The following is a 17,383-nucleotide window of genomic DNA, read 5'->3' as shown; positions in this document are numbered from 1 at the left end:
CTACAGGCCCTGCCCCCAATGCTTATCCAGAGGTGGTGATGACCCCTTGAGCGTAACTATCCTCTTCACTGAGTGATACTAGAGACTGGGGGATACCCTACCTCTAAACTCACCTCCTACATGTCACCATGGGCAGATTCTAATCCATTCTGCCTCCTGGCTCTCTCTAACCATGGACCTAAAACCATTTGTGCAATCAGATCTGGCCTCAAAATCCTTTGGAGTCTAAATGGCTGCTTAATGGCACTCTAGATCCCAATATTATCAGGTTGGGCTGTCACTGCCCAACCCGCACCTCTGGATCCTCTATGCGAGGTGGCTGGGGTAGATGGTGTAATCCAGGTTTATGTGCCTTTCTCTTTGTCAGATCTTTCACAGATAGAAAAGCAGATTGGGTCCTATACTTAAAGCCCCATCACATATATCAAAGAGTTTCAATATCTGAGGCAATTATGTGAGCATTTAGGAAAATGGAAAGAGAAATCATACATTCAAGCTTTCTCCTCTCCATGTTGTAAGCCCTCTGTCTGCAAATCTTGCTCTTCTGTACAAGTTCTCTTAGCTCTTACCTCCCCTAAGCCTGCTTCCAAGGGGACAGAAGATCCTACCCAGGACTCCTCCTCCTTTGACCCAGCAGATGAGCCCCTGCCAAACCATAATTCTCTTTCTGATGAAGCTGCTCCAGCAACTGCCCCTCCACCCTTTTCTCCTCCTGCTAGACACTCACAGGCTGCCACTGCCCAACCAGCAACTCTGTGTCCTCTATTCGAGGTAGCTGGGTTCACATGCTTTTCTCTTTGTCAGATCTTTCACAGGTAGAAAAGCAGATTGGGTCCTATACTTCATGCCCCACCACATATATCAAAGAGTTTTAATATCTGTTCCAATCATGATTTGACCTTCCATGATGTCCATATGATCTTGTCTAAGACCCTCCTGCCTGAGGAGCGCAGGCGAGTTTGGGAGCAAGCTAGAAATTATGCTGATGAGGTACATCAGACCTCCCCTGCCCATCCGATTGGCATTGAAGTAATCCCTGATCAGAACCCCAACTAGGATTATAATTTGCCCAGAGGAATAATTAGTAGAAAGAAAAACAGCCCATAAGGCTATCAGTTATGAAAAGCTGCAAGTCATCCAAGATAAAAATGAAAACCCTTCAGCATTTTTTGACCACCTGATCAAGGCTTTATTACAATATACTAATCTGGACCTTGAGACTCCAGATGGGGAGACAACTACTAATGACCAATTTTTTCTCCCAGAGGTTCCCTGATATTAAGGCCAAACTAAGGTGCCCCAACCTAACTCTCCAAGCTAAGGTTCTGGGTGTATAACAGGAGAGACAAGAAGGCCTGGAAGCAGAAATATCAGATGCTCGCTCAAGCCATCCATCCAGCCCCAGCATCTGTCCCTGGTTCCATTTGCCCATGGAAGGGTCCTTCAGGACTGTCCCGGCCCTGTATTAAATGTGGTCAGACGAGTCACTGGGCTCATACATATCCTAAGCCCTCACAAGCCTCTGGGCCCTTGTCCTAAATGCCATCAAGAGGGACACTGGGCTGTTACTGTCCCTGAGCCCATAGCAGCTCCCAGGTATCCAGCCCTTCTGTTTCCCCTTTCCAACTCTTAGGACTGGCTGCAGAAGACTCACTAGGCACAGGTCCCCATCACCTGATCACTCCCATCACTCCATGGGAACCCAAGGTAACTGTGGATTTCAGGTAGATCTATCTCCTTCCCCCTAGACACCGGAGCTACATATTCAGTCCTCAAGGAGTTCTGGGGGCCTACCACTTGTTCTATGACCTCTATTGTCGGAGTGGAGGGCAAACCTTACCAGTCCTTGCAAACATCTAGCTTTGTTTGCACCTTTGGCTCTCTAGTTTTCCCCCACTCCTTTTTGGTCATTCCACAGTGCCCTGTTCCCCTTATGGGAATGAACATCCTTGCAAAGTTGGGGAGCTATGCTTTCCTTCTCCTTTCATATATGCTTCCATCCAGAATCACCTGCTACTTCCTGATCCTCACCCTTACATTAGGATCATCCCCTGTTCTGTCTGCAGGTGCCTTCCCATTACTGCCTTCTGAGGTGGGCTTCTAGACAAACAAGGGACCCAGAACTCTCCTACATTGTAAAGCCCTAGGCAGCAATCTCCCTGGCCAAGGCCACACTGAAGCTAACATTGAAATACAAAGGACAGGGCTGGGGATGTGGCTCAAGCGGTAGCACACTCCCCTGGCATGTGTGGGGCTCTGGGTCAGATCCTCAACACCACATAAAATAAAATAAACATATTGTGTCCACCTAAAACTAAAAATATATATATTAAAAAAAAAGATGTTGTGTCCACCAAAAACTAAAAAGTAAATATTAAAAAATTCCCTCTCTCTCTCTCTCAAAAAAGAAAGAAAGAAAGAAAAAGGACAGACTCAGCAAGTTTGATAAGAGGCCTAAAGAAAAAAAAGAAAAAAGTGACAATTTAATTTTTCCCTTGGCTACAACACAGAAGAATGACTTCAAAACTTTCTTTATCTCCCTGATCTCACATGCACATTTCACCTTTAATGTGCCTGAAAAGCAGGGATTTGCTCTAAGGGTCCTCAAACACATGCTGGGGCCAACCTTTGCCCCTGTGGCTTATCCATCAAAGAGTCTTGACCCAACTGTTCAGGGATGGGTTCCTTGCCTACAACATTGGCCACAGCCTCTCTACTCATTAATGAGTCAAAGAAACGCACCTTTGGGCCCAACTCACCATCCTGGTTCCCCATTACTTAAAGAAACTCCTCACCTACTTAAACTCCTCCCCATTAGTTAAAGAAACCTCTCACCTTTTATCTGTACAGGTTGTGTTGTGGAAGATCCCAGTCTTACTTTCCACACATGCTCACCTTTAAAGCCTGCTACTCTCCTCCCCATTCATCAAGACTCTTCCACCTCTTCTCCTCTGACCCATTCATGCTTTGAAACTCTGGAGGAGTTTCTTAAACGTCCCTTCCACTTACAGGAAGGCCTCTTGCCCCAGGCAACATACACTTGGTTCTCAGATGGCTCCTCCTTCCTTCAGGAGGGAGTTCCTCGGGCAGGGTATGCTATAATCTCTCTAAAATCGGTTATGGAAGCTGCTTCCCTCCCCAATAATACATCCAGTCAGCAGGCTGAACTTGTTGCCCCTTGTCAGAACCTTCACTTTGGCAAAGAGAGCCTCCCTCAATGTCTACACTGATTGTAACTATAGTTTCCACATACTTCTCTCCCATTCTGCTATTTGGAAGTGTAAGACGCTGCACCGCACTATGAATGGGAGACATTACACAACACAGATCACTGGAGAGGTTCCACTTTATTACAAAAGGCTGTGTGTTTATATAGATCTAAGGAGAGGTAGCGGGGCTGAGGTAGATAACGGGTCGCCCATTTATTGGCAAGCTCTTCCATATGTCAGTTCCGGAGCCCAAGAAGTTAATTCTTATTGGGGCTAAGGCTTCCCACCCGCAGTTTTTGAACATTGGTGCCAGTGGGAATGTTTCGCGCCAGTGAAAGAAAAAAAGAGGAGAAAGAGGGTCGTTAGGCGCCATGTTGGGGTTTTTCTCTGGGGTGCTGCTGCTGTTATATGTTTTCCCAACATTCCTCCCTTTTTGTTTTCTTAGGAATTGGGGCATCGTTGGTCAGATCTGGCTGCTTCCAGCTGTGCGGGGATGGCGTAGGGCTAGAAGGGGATGTGGAGGAATGTTCAGGGGGGCAGGTCTGGGGATATCATAGCAACCAGAAATAAAACCTAGTGGCTATAGACAGCTACTTCCATAGGGGTGAAGTCTATGAAAGTTCCCTGAAACCACAAGTCATCGATGGCATCGAACCAGTCCTGGATGGAGGAGATAGTTGGTATCAGCCACTGATCCTGTAGCAGAGACTCTAGGAAATACTGGAAGCATTGCCTTGACATGGCGTCACCAGCACCTGAAGAAGATCAGAGTGAACAAAAACAGGATGAAGATAAAAATTAAAGCAAATGTCAGTTTTTGGCAGAAGTTCCATGTCGGGTGACTGACAGAGAAGAGGCCAAGGGCCATGAAGGAGGCTTAAAAGGACATAAACGCTCAAGAATCCAGGATGGCAGATTAAGAGGTTCTCCGGGCTCGTTGTCTCCCACTGTCCAATGTCCATTGCATTCCATCGCGCCTGGTAGTGAGCTTCAGCAATGAGTGAGCTATTCTCTTGAAGAGTTGGGGGTTTATTGGTCATCAGAGGCTGGTATTACCTAAGCAGCAGCTGGTTGAAAGTTTGGTTAGAGATCTTCCGTAATTGGCCCTGTAGGAAGCGAAGCAGACAGGGCAGGAACAGACACATCAGGAAAAGGAGACATATGGGCCCTAAAAGAGGCAACAGCCACCATTAAAAGTGGGCTAAAAAGAAGGTGGCAAATGGGTTTTGGTTTGGTGAATTTTTCAAAGAGGTAGCCAAGTCAGTGAGCTTGACTACATTAGTTTCCACAAGGCCTAATTCATTGAGGTAGTAACAGCATTCTTCCCTCAAGAAAAGACAGGTTCCACCTTTTTCGGCTGTGAGTAAGTCTATAGCTCGTCAATTTTGAAGAGTAACTTGAGCCAAAGATGTGACCTGCCTTTGTAAAGATACTAGAGATTCTGCCGTAGAAGTGAGCGCTTGTTCAAGTTTAGAACTTAAGTCCTGTACAGCCCATAAGGAGTGTCCTAGAGCTCCACCAGAAATTCCTTCTCCCACCGCAGATGCAGCCAGTGAGAGACCCACCAGTATTGGAAGGAAAGCAGCCTGCTTATTCCGCATTGGGGGAGACAAGAGGGCCTGCACTTCAGCTGGGGTATAGAGGGTCAATTGTGGGACAAGCGTCATCAGTGTACATGGGGTAGAGGTGTTGGTGAATAAGATAGTGATGAGAGAACCATTACACCAGAAGAATGAGCCAAGTGGTGCATAGAGGGTGAAGTTAAAGGTGATGTTAGAGTGGCAAAACTTTGGGAGACACCCAAGCCCAGGAGGCAGCGCCGGGGAATCACAGTATAGTTAGACTCCTCAGGCTCCCATAATGGAGCGTCAGGTGAAAGGGTTCGGAGAGAACGGCAGGCAGATGGAGTGGAGAAATTTGAGAGGTCAGAAGCCAAGAAGTTCAAGGGAACCGTTGCAAGCAAACGTCAAGTCAGAGAGGCGCATAAGTAGCAATCAGTTGGTGTAATGGCAGAGAGGGTTAGATTTAAGAAGGTTACAGTTTCAGTAAGTAGTCATAGCCATGAATACTGTGGTGAACTCCCGACATTAGGCTCATATGGATCCTGTTTGGAGTCTAACAACTGCTGTTCGGAATGCTTTATGTCAGTACAGATTATAGCTACTGAGGGCTGGGAGCATTGAAGCTCTCGGGAGATGGAGATGGAGCCACAGGGGGTGGGAGAGGATATGTCACAGTAGAAGGAAGCATTTACCCTAGAGGTACAGCGTGGATGGTTAGGGTCAGTGATAGCCAATTGATAGCCCCCCGAGATCAATCTGAAATTTCCAACGCAGGAATCCCTGATGCATGCACATGGGTTATGAACTTTGCATGACCAGTAGGGGCACCCCCCATAGGTTTCGGGCCACCATTTGCAATAATCCTCTGTCTGATCATATAAGAAGCAAAGGTAAGGCCTAGTGGCTGTTTTTAAAAGTTCAGAATTCTGGGAAGAGAGGGGAAGGAAGATAGATGCATTACATCCCGTAGGGGTGCAATCAACCGAAGAAACTAGGTGAGTGTAACGAGTGCTGCCTTGGACATATGTCTCTCTGACTTTGAATCTCCAAGTATAAGAGGAGGACGATGATATCCCCAGGAGAAGTGTGATGACTGTGAAAATACCACTTAGAAGAGTGGGAGTTATGGTGGAGTATGGGCGGTTACACGAGACAAGCGAAGCATTAGAGGATAGATAGGATGTGGAGATCTAGGAGGTGACTCTTGAGGCTCCTCTGTGGTAGTCTTGTCGTCAGAAGATGGGGCCTCCTAGTAATATGGCTTCAACCTAGAAATGTGAATCCAGGGGGTGAGACGGTTGCCTGGTAAGGAAAGTTTGGCGGCGGTGGGGGTACAGAGAATGACAGGATAGGGGCCTTCCCATTTTGGGGCAAGAGGCCCTTTCTCCTCTGGGGTGTTATAATAGGCTAAACGCCCAGGTGTTAAGGGAGGAGTGTTTGGAGAAGAGACTGGGTCCGGAAGAAGCCAGTCTTGATATTTCCAAAGTTCCGAGCGGAGATGAAACAAGAGAGGTAAAGACAAATCTCATGTGAGAGGTCCTTGTGAAATGACCAACCCAGGGGGTGTAAGAGATCTTCCATACATTATCTCAAAGGGAGACAGTAAAGATGGTTTCTTAGGGAGAGCTCTGATTCGAAGCAAAGCCAAGGGAAGGAGTTTGACCCAGTCTAAGTTTAATTCCATTGTCAATTTGGTAAGGATTTCTTTTAGAGTCCGATTTACCCTTTCCACTTTCCCTGAAGCCTGGGGGCGATATGGACAGTGGAAATGCCACTTGAAGAGAGGGCTTGAGAGACCTTTTGTGTGATCCTAGAAATAAACTCAGGGCCATTGTCAGATTGTAAGGAAGTGGGCATACCAAACCTGGGGATGATGTCTGTCAGTAAGATAAAAGCTACAGTGGAAGCCTTTTTATTGTAAGTGGGAAATGCCTCAACCCAACCAGAGAAAGTGTCCACAAAGACAAGGAGGTATTTAGTGCACCATATTGCAGGCATGTGGTGAAGTCTACCTGCCAGTCAGCAGCAGGAGTGTGTCCCCAAGCTTGGTGGGAGGGGAAAGGTTTAGGTCTTAAAGGAGTATGAGTGTTGGTCCGCTGACAGATCTGACAATTAGAGGCTATATTCTGTAGAATGGCTTTGTCAGAGGGGGTGAGGGAGAAGAAGCTCTGTAAAAAGAGGGTCAAAGACTGAGAATTGGAATGGAATAGAGTATGGAGGAACTCAAAAAGATCCTTGTTCTTACTGGAAGAAGTAGGGGCTTCAGATGGACAGTCTAAAGTGGCCATTATATGTCCCCCAGGGGGGTCATAATTGGAAGTGGTAGCAGCCATTCATGCCACCTGGTCAGCTTTGGCATTGCCCTCAGTAATAAGAGAGCCGTCCTTCTGATGTGACCTACAATGGACAACTCCCAACTGGAGGAGTTGGGAGGCCTCTATCAAATTGGTTATAAGAGCCAAATTAGTGATCGCATTACCTTTAGTGGTAAGTAGGCCTCACTCCTTCCATATTGCAGCATGGGATAATAGAATATGGAAGACATATTTTAAGTCAGTATAAAGGGTGAGGGATTTGCCCTGTGCAAGAAGGCAGGCACGAGTGGCTGCTGCAAGTTTGGCCTGCTGGTTGGTTGTTCCTGAAGGCAGAGCTTTGGCCTCTATGATCTCAGTGGCCAAAACTATGGCGTATCCAGAGTAATGAGTGCCGTTCTGCCTAAAGGAACTGCCGTCAGTGAACCAGATAAGGTCAGGCTTGATGAGTGGTTCCTCAGAAATGGAAGAATGACAGGGGAGGAAATCATCCAAGGTTTCCAAGCAATTATGAGCTGGTGTGTCAGATGTGGGGGTTGTTGGGAGCAGTGAGGCAGGGTTCAGTGCAGAGCAGGGGAAGAACGTAATATTAGGGTTTTCCAGAAAGGAAATGAGGAGCGACAGGATTCTGGATTGAGGAAGGGTTTGAAGGCCCTTATAAGCTAAAAGATCCTTCAAGTGATGTGGGAAGTGGATAGGTAAAGTGGCCCTGAAAGTCAGCTTAGAGGTTTCTTTGTGTAAAATTTGTCCAGCAGCCAGAGATCTTAAGCAAGGGGCCCACCCACATGTGGTAGGGTCTAATTATTTGGACAAATATGCCACAGGTACAAATGTAGGCCCATAATTTTGACCCAAGACCCCAAGTGCTTGCCCCCCTTTTTCATGGACATATAAATGAAACAGTCTTAAAAGATCGGGAAGGTGAAGGGCAGGTGCCTTTAAGAGGAGCTGCTGAGGTCTGCGAAAGTGGTAGCGGGGGGAGGAGGCAAGAGATTCACCAGGGGGTCCCTTTGCTAGGTCATACAGGGGTTTGGCTAGAAGAGAGTAATTTGGGATCCAGACCCTAAAATAACCTGCTAGTCCTAGGAATGATAGTATTTTGGCTTTCGTATGAGGCACCAGAAGATTAGAGAGGAGTTGCCTCCTATCCAGTTTTATTTCCTTTTTTCCCAGTGCAAGGCGAAAACCAAGGTAGGTGACAGAAGACTGGGAAACCTGGGCCTTGTGGGGAGACACCCTATATCCCTTATCCGCTAGGAAGTTGAGAAGCTGGGTGGTGTGGCATTGAGAGTGTTCCCAAGAGGGACTACATAGAAGAAGGTCATGGACATATTGAAGGAGAGTAGAGTCAGGGCAGGTGGGGTGAAAGGATGTGAGGTCCTGGGCAAGAACCTGGCCAAAGAGATGGGTACTGTCCCTGAATCCCTGCGGGAGGATGGTCCAGGTAAGCTGATGAGAATGGAGGGTGTGAGGATCAGTCCACATAAAAGCAAAGATATCCTGAGATTCTGAGGACAAGGGAATAGAAAAGAAGGCATCTTTTAAATCTAGGACCGAGAAGTGGGTGGTAGTAGCAGGGATTTGAGAGAGGAGGGTGTAGGGGTTGGGCACTAGCGGGTGGATGGGGACCACAGAGGAGTTGACAAGGTGAAGGTCTTGAACCAGCCTGTAGGACCCGTTAGGTTTCTTAACTGCTAGAATAGGGGTGTTGAAAGGAGAGTGTGTAGGTCTAAGATACCCCTTCCATAATAAATCCTGGATGATGGGCTCTAATCCAAGGAGGGCTGTGGTTGTGAGTGGATATTATGGTTGACTAATATATCTTGAAGGGTCCCGTAAGACAATATGAATAGGACTGCATTTAGCCATAGAGGGTGTAGTTGTGTCCCAACCTCAGGATTAACTAGTTTAGATAGTTGTGGGAGAGTGCATGATGGAGGTGTATCTGTCCCTAGGATCATCATGAGGAAATGAGAGGCGGGGGAGGTGGACAATAGGAGTTGAGGGTGTGGTAGGATCCCAATACTCCCTCAAGACTGAAAATGTGGCACCAGTGTCTAAACGGAAGGTAATGAAGTGTCCATCCACTAGAAATGTGACCCTAGACTCTTGCTTCTTGATGGTAATAGTCGGGAGGGAAGGCCCAGGGCTCTGTCAATCCTCCTCTGCCAAGCCCAGGAGAGGCTGGAGTTGTGGGGTGGCTGACCAACCTCAACCTCCCCTCTGGGTTGTTGGGCAGTCTACCCCCCAGTGTCCCCTTTGGTGGCATTTTGGGCAGGGGGTGGAGGGTATCCTCGGCGAAGGACAATCCCTGGCCCAATGTCCCTCCTTACCACATTTGAAGCAAGCTCCAGGGGGTGTCTTATTGGGACGGCGTGGTGATGACCTTCTCTGAATGACCTGGGCCAATATTTGGAATTTGGCGTTTTCAGCCCTCTGCCTATGACGTTCGCTTTCATCCTCTCTACTATGGAACACCTTGAAATCGACTGCAAGGATTTCGGTCTGAGGAGTAGCAGGGCCCTGTTCAAGCTTCTTAAGCTTGGCTTTAATGTCAGGGTAGCTTTGGGCCAGGAAATATGTCATTAAGACATGACAGCCATCAGGGCTTTCTGGGTCGAGGTTTGTGTGCTGCTGGAGGGCCTTGGTTAGTCTATCCAGGAATTCTGAAGATGTTTCTTCCTTCTTTTGAATGACCTCCTGCACCTTTTGAAAATTAACTGCCTTGTGGGTGGCCTTTTTTAGGCCTGCCAAGAGGCAGGATGCAAAAAGGTCACGAGACTGTAAGCCTCCAGGGGTATTGTAATCCCATAGAGGATCCTGCTCTGGGACATCCTATGGGGTGGTTGGGATTGGTCCTATGATTTTCATCAGCATGGGCTTGGGCTAGTTCCCAGACCCGTCACCTTTCCTCAGGCAGAAGTGTATTGGCCAGGAGCATGTAGATGTCGTGATGGGTAAGGCTGTATGCCTGCAGGACCCACTGGAACTCCCGAATGTAAGTGGTGGGACCAGTGGTGAATGAGCCTAACTTCCTCTCTAACTGAGTAATGTCCAACATGGAGAAAGGCACAAGTACTCTAATAACACCCTCAGGACCAGCTACCTCACGAAGGGTTGCAATTGTCATGGGAGTAGGAGGGGATCCCTTAGACCTGGTGACAGGAGGACTGAAAGAGGCAGTCAGCAGCAGACAGGAAGGAGAGGGAGGGGAAGGGGATATCTCAGCGGAGGAGGAGGAGGTGGGACCCGGGGAAGAGAGCGGGGGAAGGGGGATGAAATGGAAGGCTGAGAATTGGTGGAATCAGGAGGAAGAAGCGGAGGGTGTAGCAGGAGAGGAGGGGCGAATGAGGCTGGGGGATAAGGTGGAGGTTCATCTGCTGGGTCAAATGAGGAGAATCTTCGGAGTCAGGGGAAGAAGTAGGGGAAGGTAGGGTTTTACAAGCAAGGAGGACCTGAGAGGGAGAGCAGGAAGTGCAGAGGGCGGGGTATTGGGCGAGAAGGCTAAAACGTTCAATGTAATGGGACCTCTCTCCAATTTTTTAGGTGCAGGTAGTAGTTAAGAAGATCCCGAAGAATGAGCCTTCTGGAGGCCAATGATTGTCATTATCTAACGGATATGTGGGCCAATCTTGGGTACAGAATCTGATAAGAATTTTGGGCTTGAGATCCAGGGAAAGAGAGAGAGTAGCCAAATTCTTAAGGAGACACTTGAGTGGTGAGGTTTCGGGTATAGACGAGGAGGCACCCATAGTTAAAGAGTGGAGGAAGGGACAGCAAAGGGAGAAAAAGAATTAACCTGGGCTGTAGGGGCTTCCTGGAAGCATAGAGCAGATGGAGGGTCACATGGGCATCCCCGAAGTGACCAGTCCACTGTGAGTAGGCACAGAGGGCACAGTTTGGTCGTCACCGACAAAGTGCAGTCTGTGTGACCCTGTAAGGTCGAGGCCATGGGCAACCTGATGTCAGGAAAATTTTTCCACCAGAATGAGAGCGAGTCAAGGAAGAAAGGGACAGAACCCCAGCAGAACACAGCTCCGGACTGGAAGTTCAGCTCTGGGCTGAACACAGCTCCGGCAGAGCACAGCTCCCGCAGGACACAGCTCCGATGAGACGCAGTTTCTACTGAGGAGGAAGAAACCAGGGAGACTCTCGTGTAAACCCAGAAGCCTCACGCCCCAAAGGGAAGCGGGTTGCCAGAGGGTCCACTGCGACCAGTGAAGGTCTTAGTGGGGTGCTTTCCCTCCTCCCTACTGGGCGTCAGGAGCATGCCAGATGATCATGGTCGCGTCCCCTGCTGGCAGCCCAAAGGGAGTTGGCGAGCCGGGGAGTGCGAACTTACCTAAACCCGATCAGTGGTGAGTGCAGGGAACCAGCGCCCAAAAAACAGACAAGGGCGAAAGGTGTCGTTGGTGACGGCGGTGGCGGAGACGAAGCTCGGTTTGTCAAGCACACTGTCTCCCGCGTTTTCAGCAACACTGTAAGACACCACACTGCACTACGAATGGGAGACACCACATGACACAGATCACCGGAGAGGTTCCACTTTATTAAAAAAGGCTGTGTGTTTATATAGATCTAAGGAGAGGTAGCAGAGCTGAGGTAGATAACCGGTTGCCCATTTATTGGCAAGCTCTTCCATATGTCAGTTCCAGAGCCCAAGAAGTTAAGGATTTGAACATTGGCACTGAAGGGAACGTTTCATACCAGTGAAAGAAAAAAAGAGGAGAAAGAGGGTCATTAGGCGCCATGTTGGGGTTTTTCTCTGGGGTGCTGTTAGGTTATATGTTTTCCCAACAGGAAGGAGCGTGGATTCCTTACCACCAAGGGAACTTCAATTACTAATGCCCCCTCTATCTCCGATCTCCTTCAAGCCTCAAAGTTTCCCACTGCCATTGTAACTGAAAGATGGCAACTAAGTAACACCTTCTCCAGTGGGTACTTCCTTTCCTGACCTCTGTCCTTGTCGTAGGCCTTTTGCTAATGCTTGCCCCCTGCATCATTAGATTTATTCAAGACCAGATTCAAAGGGTCTCTAACCAAATCATGAACCAGCTTCTGTTACAGGACTTCCAACCCCTCACCAAAGTGGGTCGTCTGGAGTCAGCATCACCTGGTACCTCCTGACCAGCACCGTTGCCTCAATGACACATCACATCCCTAACAAGGGTCCAGACACTGCCTCTTCCCAGCAGGAAGAAGCTACAGAAGATTGATCTACACCCCTGTCCCTTAAGGGGCCCAAAAACAAACAAACAAAAAGGTGGTGGGGTGGAATGTAAGGTCCTTGCTTGGCATATGGACAGCCATCTTAAGTGACAGCCACCATTTTAAGAAAAATTTCGCTTTCCCACTAAAGGGCCTTTCTGAGAAAGGCTCACCACTCCCTCATACCAACCCAAATCTTCACTACCCAAAGTAGGACCTGCCTGGCTCTATTCCCTAAGGCTGCCCCATAAAAGTCATGGAACACAATCCTGTATTGCTTCTCTCCATCTATGGATAGATCACCTTTAGTTGTTAGTTCTAAAAAATAAACTCCCGTGTGTATCTCTGCCTGGTCTCCTTTTCATTTCTCGTGCGCTCGTCTCCTGGTTCCTCATTTTTCTTTCAGCCTCTAAGAATTTTTTTTTTAAACTGGGACTTGAACCCAGGGCCATTTTAACACAGAACTACATCCCAAGTCCTTTTTATTTTGAGACAGGGTCCCACTGAGACAAGAACTTGGTGATCCTCCTGTCTCAGCTTCCTGAATTGCAAAGATTTCAGGATTTTGCCAAAACCTCCCAAATCTTTAACACACAGGCCTTTCTAATTCTGGCCTCCTGTATGAATGGTTTCTTATTTCTCATCCAAATGGTCCAGCTTTACTCAGGTGTTTATCTTTCCTATAGCCTCCATATTGATTACCTTTCCAGATTAATCTTTCCCAAAGGCCACATGGATCATTCTTAGGGACCTGGCATAGATGCAGATGTCCAAGAGAAAAATAATTTCTCCTCAACTTTCGTCAAGTTTGTTGTTGTGATAAACCCCTGTAACAAGACAGATTAACAGCAGAAAAACAAGTTTATTAATGCCTGCAGTGCACCTCCCATAGGGGAAACCTTGATGAAAGTTAATTCAAGGCAATGGCTTAGAACTCTAGCTCTTATAACATCTTTAACAAAAGACAAAAATTTATAGGAAAATGACAGGACAGTGGGTAACAGTTTCAAGTTTCCAAATGTGGGAACTGGGAAGGTAAATATGTAGGTGAGACTAATGGACTAAGTTTTATTTGTAGATTCCTCTAATTCATTCTGAGCTGTCCCCTGTAAAGGAGAATTTATATCCCGTCTTTAGGTAGGAAAAGAGAAGGATAGAAAAAGGTCTTCTTCTATCTGCTGCTTGTTAATTACCTTTGGCTCAAATATATGTCAAAGGGGCATATTTTGGATTGACACCTTCTGGAACGCCCCCCCCCCCATAGGTAGCTGTGACCTACTCTTGGTCCCACATACTCTTCCCAGGTTTCCCTTTCCTGCTGGTCCTGAAAATAAGCCTTCCAGGGAGAGACCAAAACATAATCAAAAAATAAACATAGAAAGTAAAATTCCCAAATCTTTATTTATTTTAATTTGTTCGTTTTAGATACATGAGAGTAGAGTGTATTCCAACATACATACATGGAGTATAACTTATTCTAATTAGGATCCAATTCTTGTGGTTGTACATAATGTGGCATTTTACTGGAGGTACATTCATATATGAATATAAGAAAGTTAGGTACTGTTCCTTCTACCATCTTTTCTATTCCCATCTCCCCTCCCTTCCTTTCAGTCCCCTTTGTCTAATCCACTGAACTTCTATTCTCACCCACCACCACCCACTTATTGTGTGTTAGCATCTACATATCAGAGAAAATATTTGGCATTTGGTTTCCCCAAATCTTTAAGTATTTTTAGCTCATCATTTTTTCAAATGTAGTTCATACAGGTTAGCAAAGCATTTTACAGTATGAAAATGAAGTTAAGATTCCATTCTGGGGATGAGGATATATTTCGGTTGGTAGAGTGCTTGCCTTGCATGCACAAGGTCATGGGTTCAATCCCCAGAACAACAACAATAACAAAGATTTCACTCTGTATTCTAGAGAAGGGTCCTCGGTTACCAGCATCCTTCCCCCAAACTGAGTTAAATTTGAGGGAGTGATTCATGCCAACTAAATTTTAACTAGAGACTGATAGAAACCAAGATTCTAATTTTTTCTTTTTAAAATATTTCTATTCCAAAGGAGTATTTACATGATAAGCTGAATTACAAAGGATATCTGATGAAAATTGGATCAGTACACAGAAAGTCATTTAGATGATTTTAACTATACCATCCTTAAAACTCTTCCATTGGCTTCTAGAACACCCCTTTTTTGGTTCTCTTATTTACTGTCCACATTCCCACTGTTTTTCAAGGGCTTCTTTTCCTCTAATGAATAGTATTGTCAGACCCTTTTACATGTTGTCCATTTACTCTGGGTGTCCTCAGTACTCACTCCATACTCTTCCCTGACTGATGTAAGTGATACAGGATATTTTTCCAGCTTCCGTTCCACAATTCCTTCATTGTTCATTTATGTGATTTGGATGGAATTAATTCCTATCTCCTACAACAGGTCCACAAATGGTCCAAATGACCTATAACTCTCGGAATTACCCTCAATCAGAGTTACCCTGAACCAATTTTTGTTTCAGAGGCCAATTAGAGTGAAGCTATCATTGTTGTCTTATTACAGGGAAAAGAGAAACTCTTCCTCTGTATAGTGTGATGTTGGAATGTGAATACCAGAAGACTACAATCATCTTTTTTTTTTCTTTGCTATTAAGGAAAACCAACTGAGAATAAAGCTAACACATGGGGCAGGGAGAGTTGGGACAATCTGTGGCAGGAAAAGGAAGCCAATTCCTGACAGCATCATAACCTTCCAAATCAAATTCAGCCTGAACCCCATGCTACTTCTAGACTTCTCTAAAATAAATAAATAAATCCCCTTTGGTATTTAGGCTGAGAAGCTATGATGCCCTGACAACTATTTTGAGCTGAATGCATTTATGTACCTAATAGCAGAGCTTTCCAAAAGAAGGAGAAAAAAAGAAAAAGAAAACTCAATTGTTAGAAATCCCCTCCAGGGAGCAATCATAGAAGCTTGACTCTTAATATCAGTGACTATGAGAATTGTTACCACCCTTAAATAGACATTGTCAAAAAACTATCATATTGCCCATGTATTCTCTGAAGGGCCATTTTGTCTTTTCTAAATATTATTTGTTTTCCTATAAATGAATTTCTGCTTCTTCTTCCAACACCCACCTTCTAAAATTTCATTTGTTTTCTTATGAGTGCTCTTCTCTCCCACACTTTCATGGGAATATATAAGGCCCCAAACCTAACCACCCCCTGGAGTCACATTTCTTTGTGAACTCACAAACATCAGAATCTTGTCTTTCTGTTTATTACATAGGCAGTCAATCATTGAGCCCATAAAGTCAATTTGAGTTGAGTTTCCTGTTACCTGTAACTGAAAAGTATCCTCACTATTGAGAGAGACAATGATACATATTTACCATCTTTTCATCTAGCAAACCCCTATTTCCTGACTTTCTTACCTCCAAGTAAGCTGTATTACTGTTTCTGACCAGTGCAATGAAGACAGAAGCTCTGAATGCCAAACATAATGGTGACTCTTAACACCACTAGTGATGTGTAGCTCCTGTTTGTCTTTCACATGTCAGCTAGATCAAGAACTCTAAAATTCTTAAGGAATGGCAGCCACATCAAAGGAAGGATCTGTAGTCTCTTAATGACTGCATGGAGAACATCACCATACTGATCTTCATTTGACTGATTAGGACAAAAAATAGACCTTTTTCGGTTATGACACTGAGAATTTAAGTTTGTTACAGTAGCTACAATTATGAACTCTGATTAATAATGGAAGTGGTAGCCTACCATAATAAAAACCAGACAACATCAAAATGTGGCATTAGCTTGGCACAACAGTTATGTGGGAAATGAGGAAACAGATATAGCAGACTGAACAACTAAAGATTCATTTTAGGCAGTGACTAAACTGTTGCTTACAGTACCTCAGAAGACAGATCACTATCTACATAATAGCTGTAAGGGAAGAGTTCTGTAAACAATAGTAGACAGTGGTGCTTGCTTCAGCAAAACATATATTAAAATCAGAATGATACACAGATTAGCATGGCCCCTGTGCAAAGATAACACATAAATTCTTGAAGCATTTCATATTTTTGGAAGAATTAATATTGTTGAAATGTCCATATGTTATGGGCTGATTTGAAAATTAGCCCAGACTTACCCCCATTTTATTCAAATATCCACATTTTGTGAAATTGGCTCTCCTGCTGGGAGCCATCCGTGAACTGTGCATGTACTAAAGCGATGTTGAAACCATTAGGCAGGAAAGCCTGGTATCAGGAACTCCCAGCGGGAACCTCACTAGTTTTGAGAATTCCTAGTTCAAGTGGTGTCCTGCTTAGCTCCTGCTCAAGTTCTAGCATAGTTACAGAGATGGGAATGTCCTGCTGGAGCCACACAGCCTCCCAGAGATGGGTGTGGTTTGCCAAAATGCCAATCAACCTGTTTATTGCAAGACCCTGCCACAGGGAGAAGCAACCAAGACTCCTCCTGCTGAAAGCTTATCCCTGCCTTTGATGTACTCCCCCTTAAATAAAGAATTGGAGGCTTTTTTTCAGTTGTTCAATTTCAGCTCCCATCAAGACTGGAAGACCCATCAGACACTCCTCTATGAATCTAATTTCTGGCTCTGTCTTTATTTCTTACTGATTATTTCAGACTTTTTATTTCCCAGGGGGCTCACACCTCCTGAGCAGGAATCTGCCCTGTTAGGATGCTGGTCACCTCTCCATATCCCCCTACCTTGTGAGCCCACTTGCATAGAAGTTAACACCTCCACCCCACCCACCACTGCACCCTGACCACAATATCCTTGCTCTATGGGATTAATGCAAGATTGTTTATCTGAAAAATGTAACTTATGAAATATGTCTATAAGACTCTTGTTTTGTAATTTTCTATTTGTAAAAAATGTAGCTTATAATTATGATTGCTCCTCCTGCCTTTCCCCTGTGGTTTTAGGCCTCATAAGCATGTTCCTGCCCCAAATCTGGGTCTTGCAAAACTGCTTGGTTCTCTGCATTCTTGGCCCCAGGCAGAAATAAAGCTTTTGTCTTTACCTTCAAAAGACCAGAAGATATCGCTGGGGGCCAGCATCTTA

At 45.6% G+C, this 17,383-nt stretch overlaps 1 non-coding gene across 1 annotated transcript; it reads left to right on the top strand.

Moving 5' to 3' along the window:
- The first annotated feature begins 16,276 nt into the window (after positions 1 to 16,276).
- On the top strand, positions 16,277 to 16,378 carry LOC120886966 (U6 spliceosomal RNA). Its single transcript, XR_005730149.1, has one exon. It is a non-coding gene; the product is annotated as a U6 spliceosomal RNA (small nuclear RNA).
- Positions 16,379 to 17,383: the final 1,005 nt, after the last annotated feature.

This window comes from Ictidomys tridecemlineatus, chromosome 5, assembly GCF_052094955.1.
Source record: "Ictidomys tridecemlineatus isolate mIctTri1 chromosome 5, mIctTri1.hap1, whole genome shotgun sequence".
Lineage (NCBI taxonomy): Eukaryota > Metazoa > Chordata > Mammalia > Rodentia > Sciuridae > Ictidomys > Ictidomys tridecemlineatus.
Note: the sequence above shows the minus strand (reverse complement) of the source record. Positions and strands in the feature narration are given on the sequence as shown.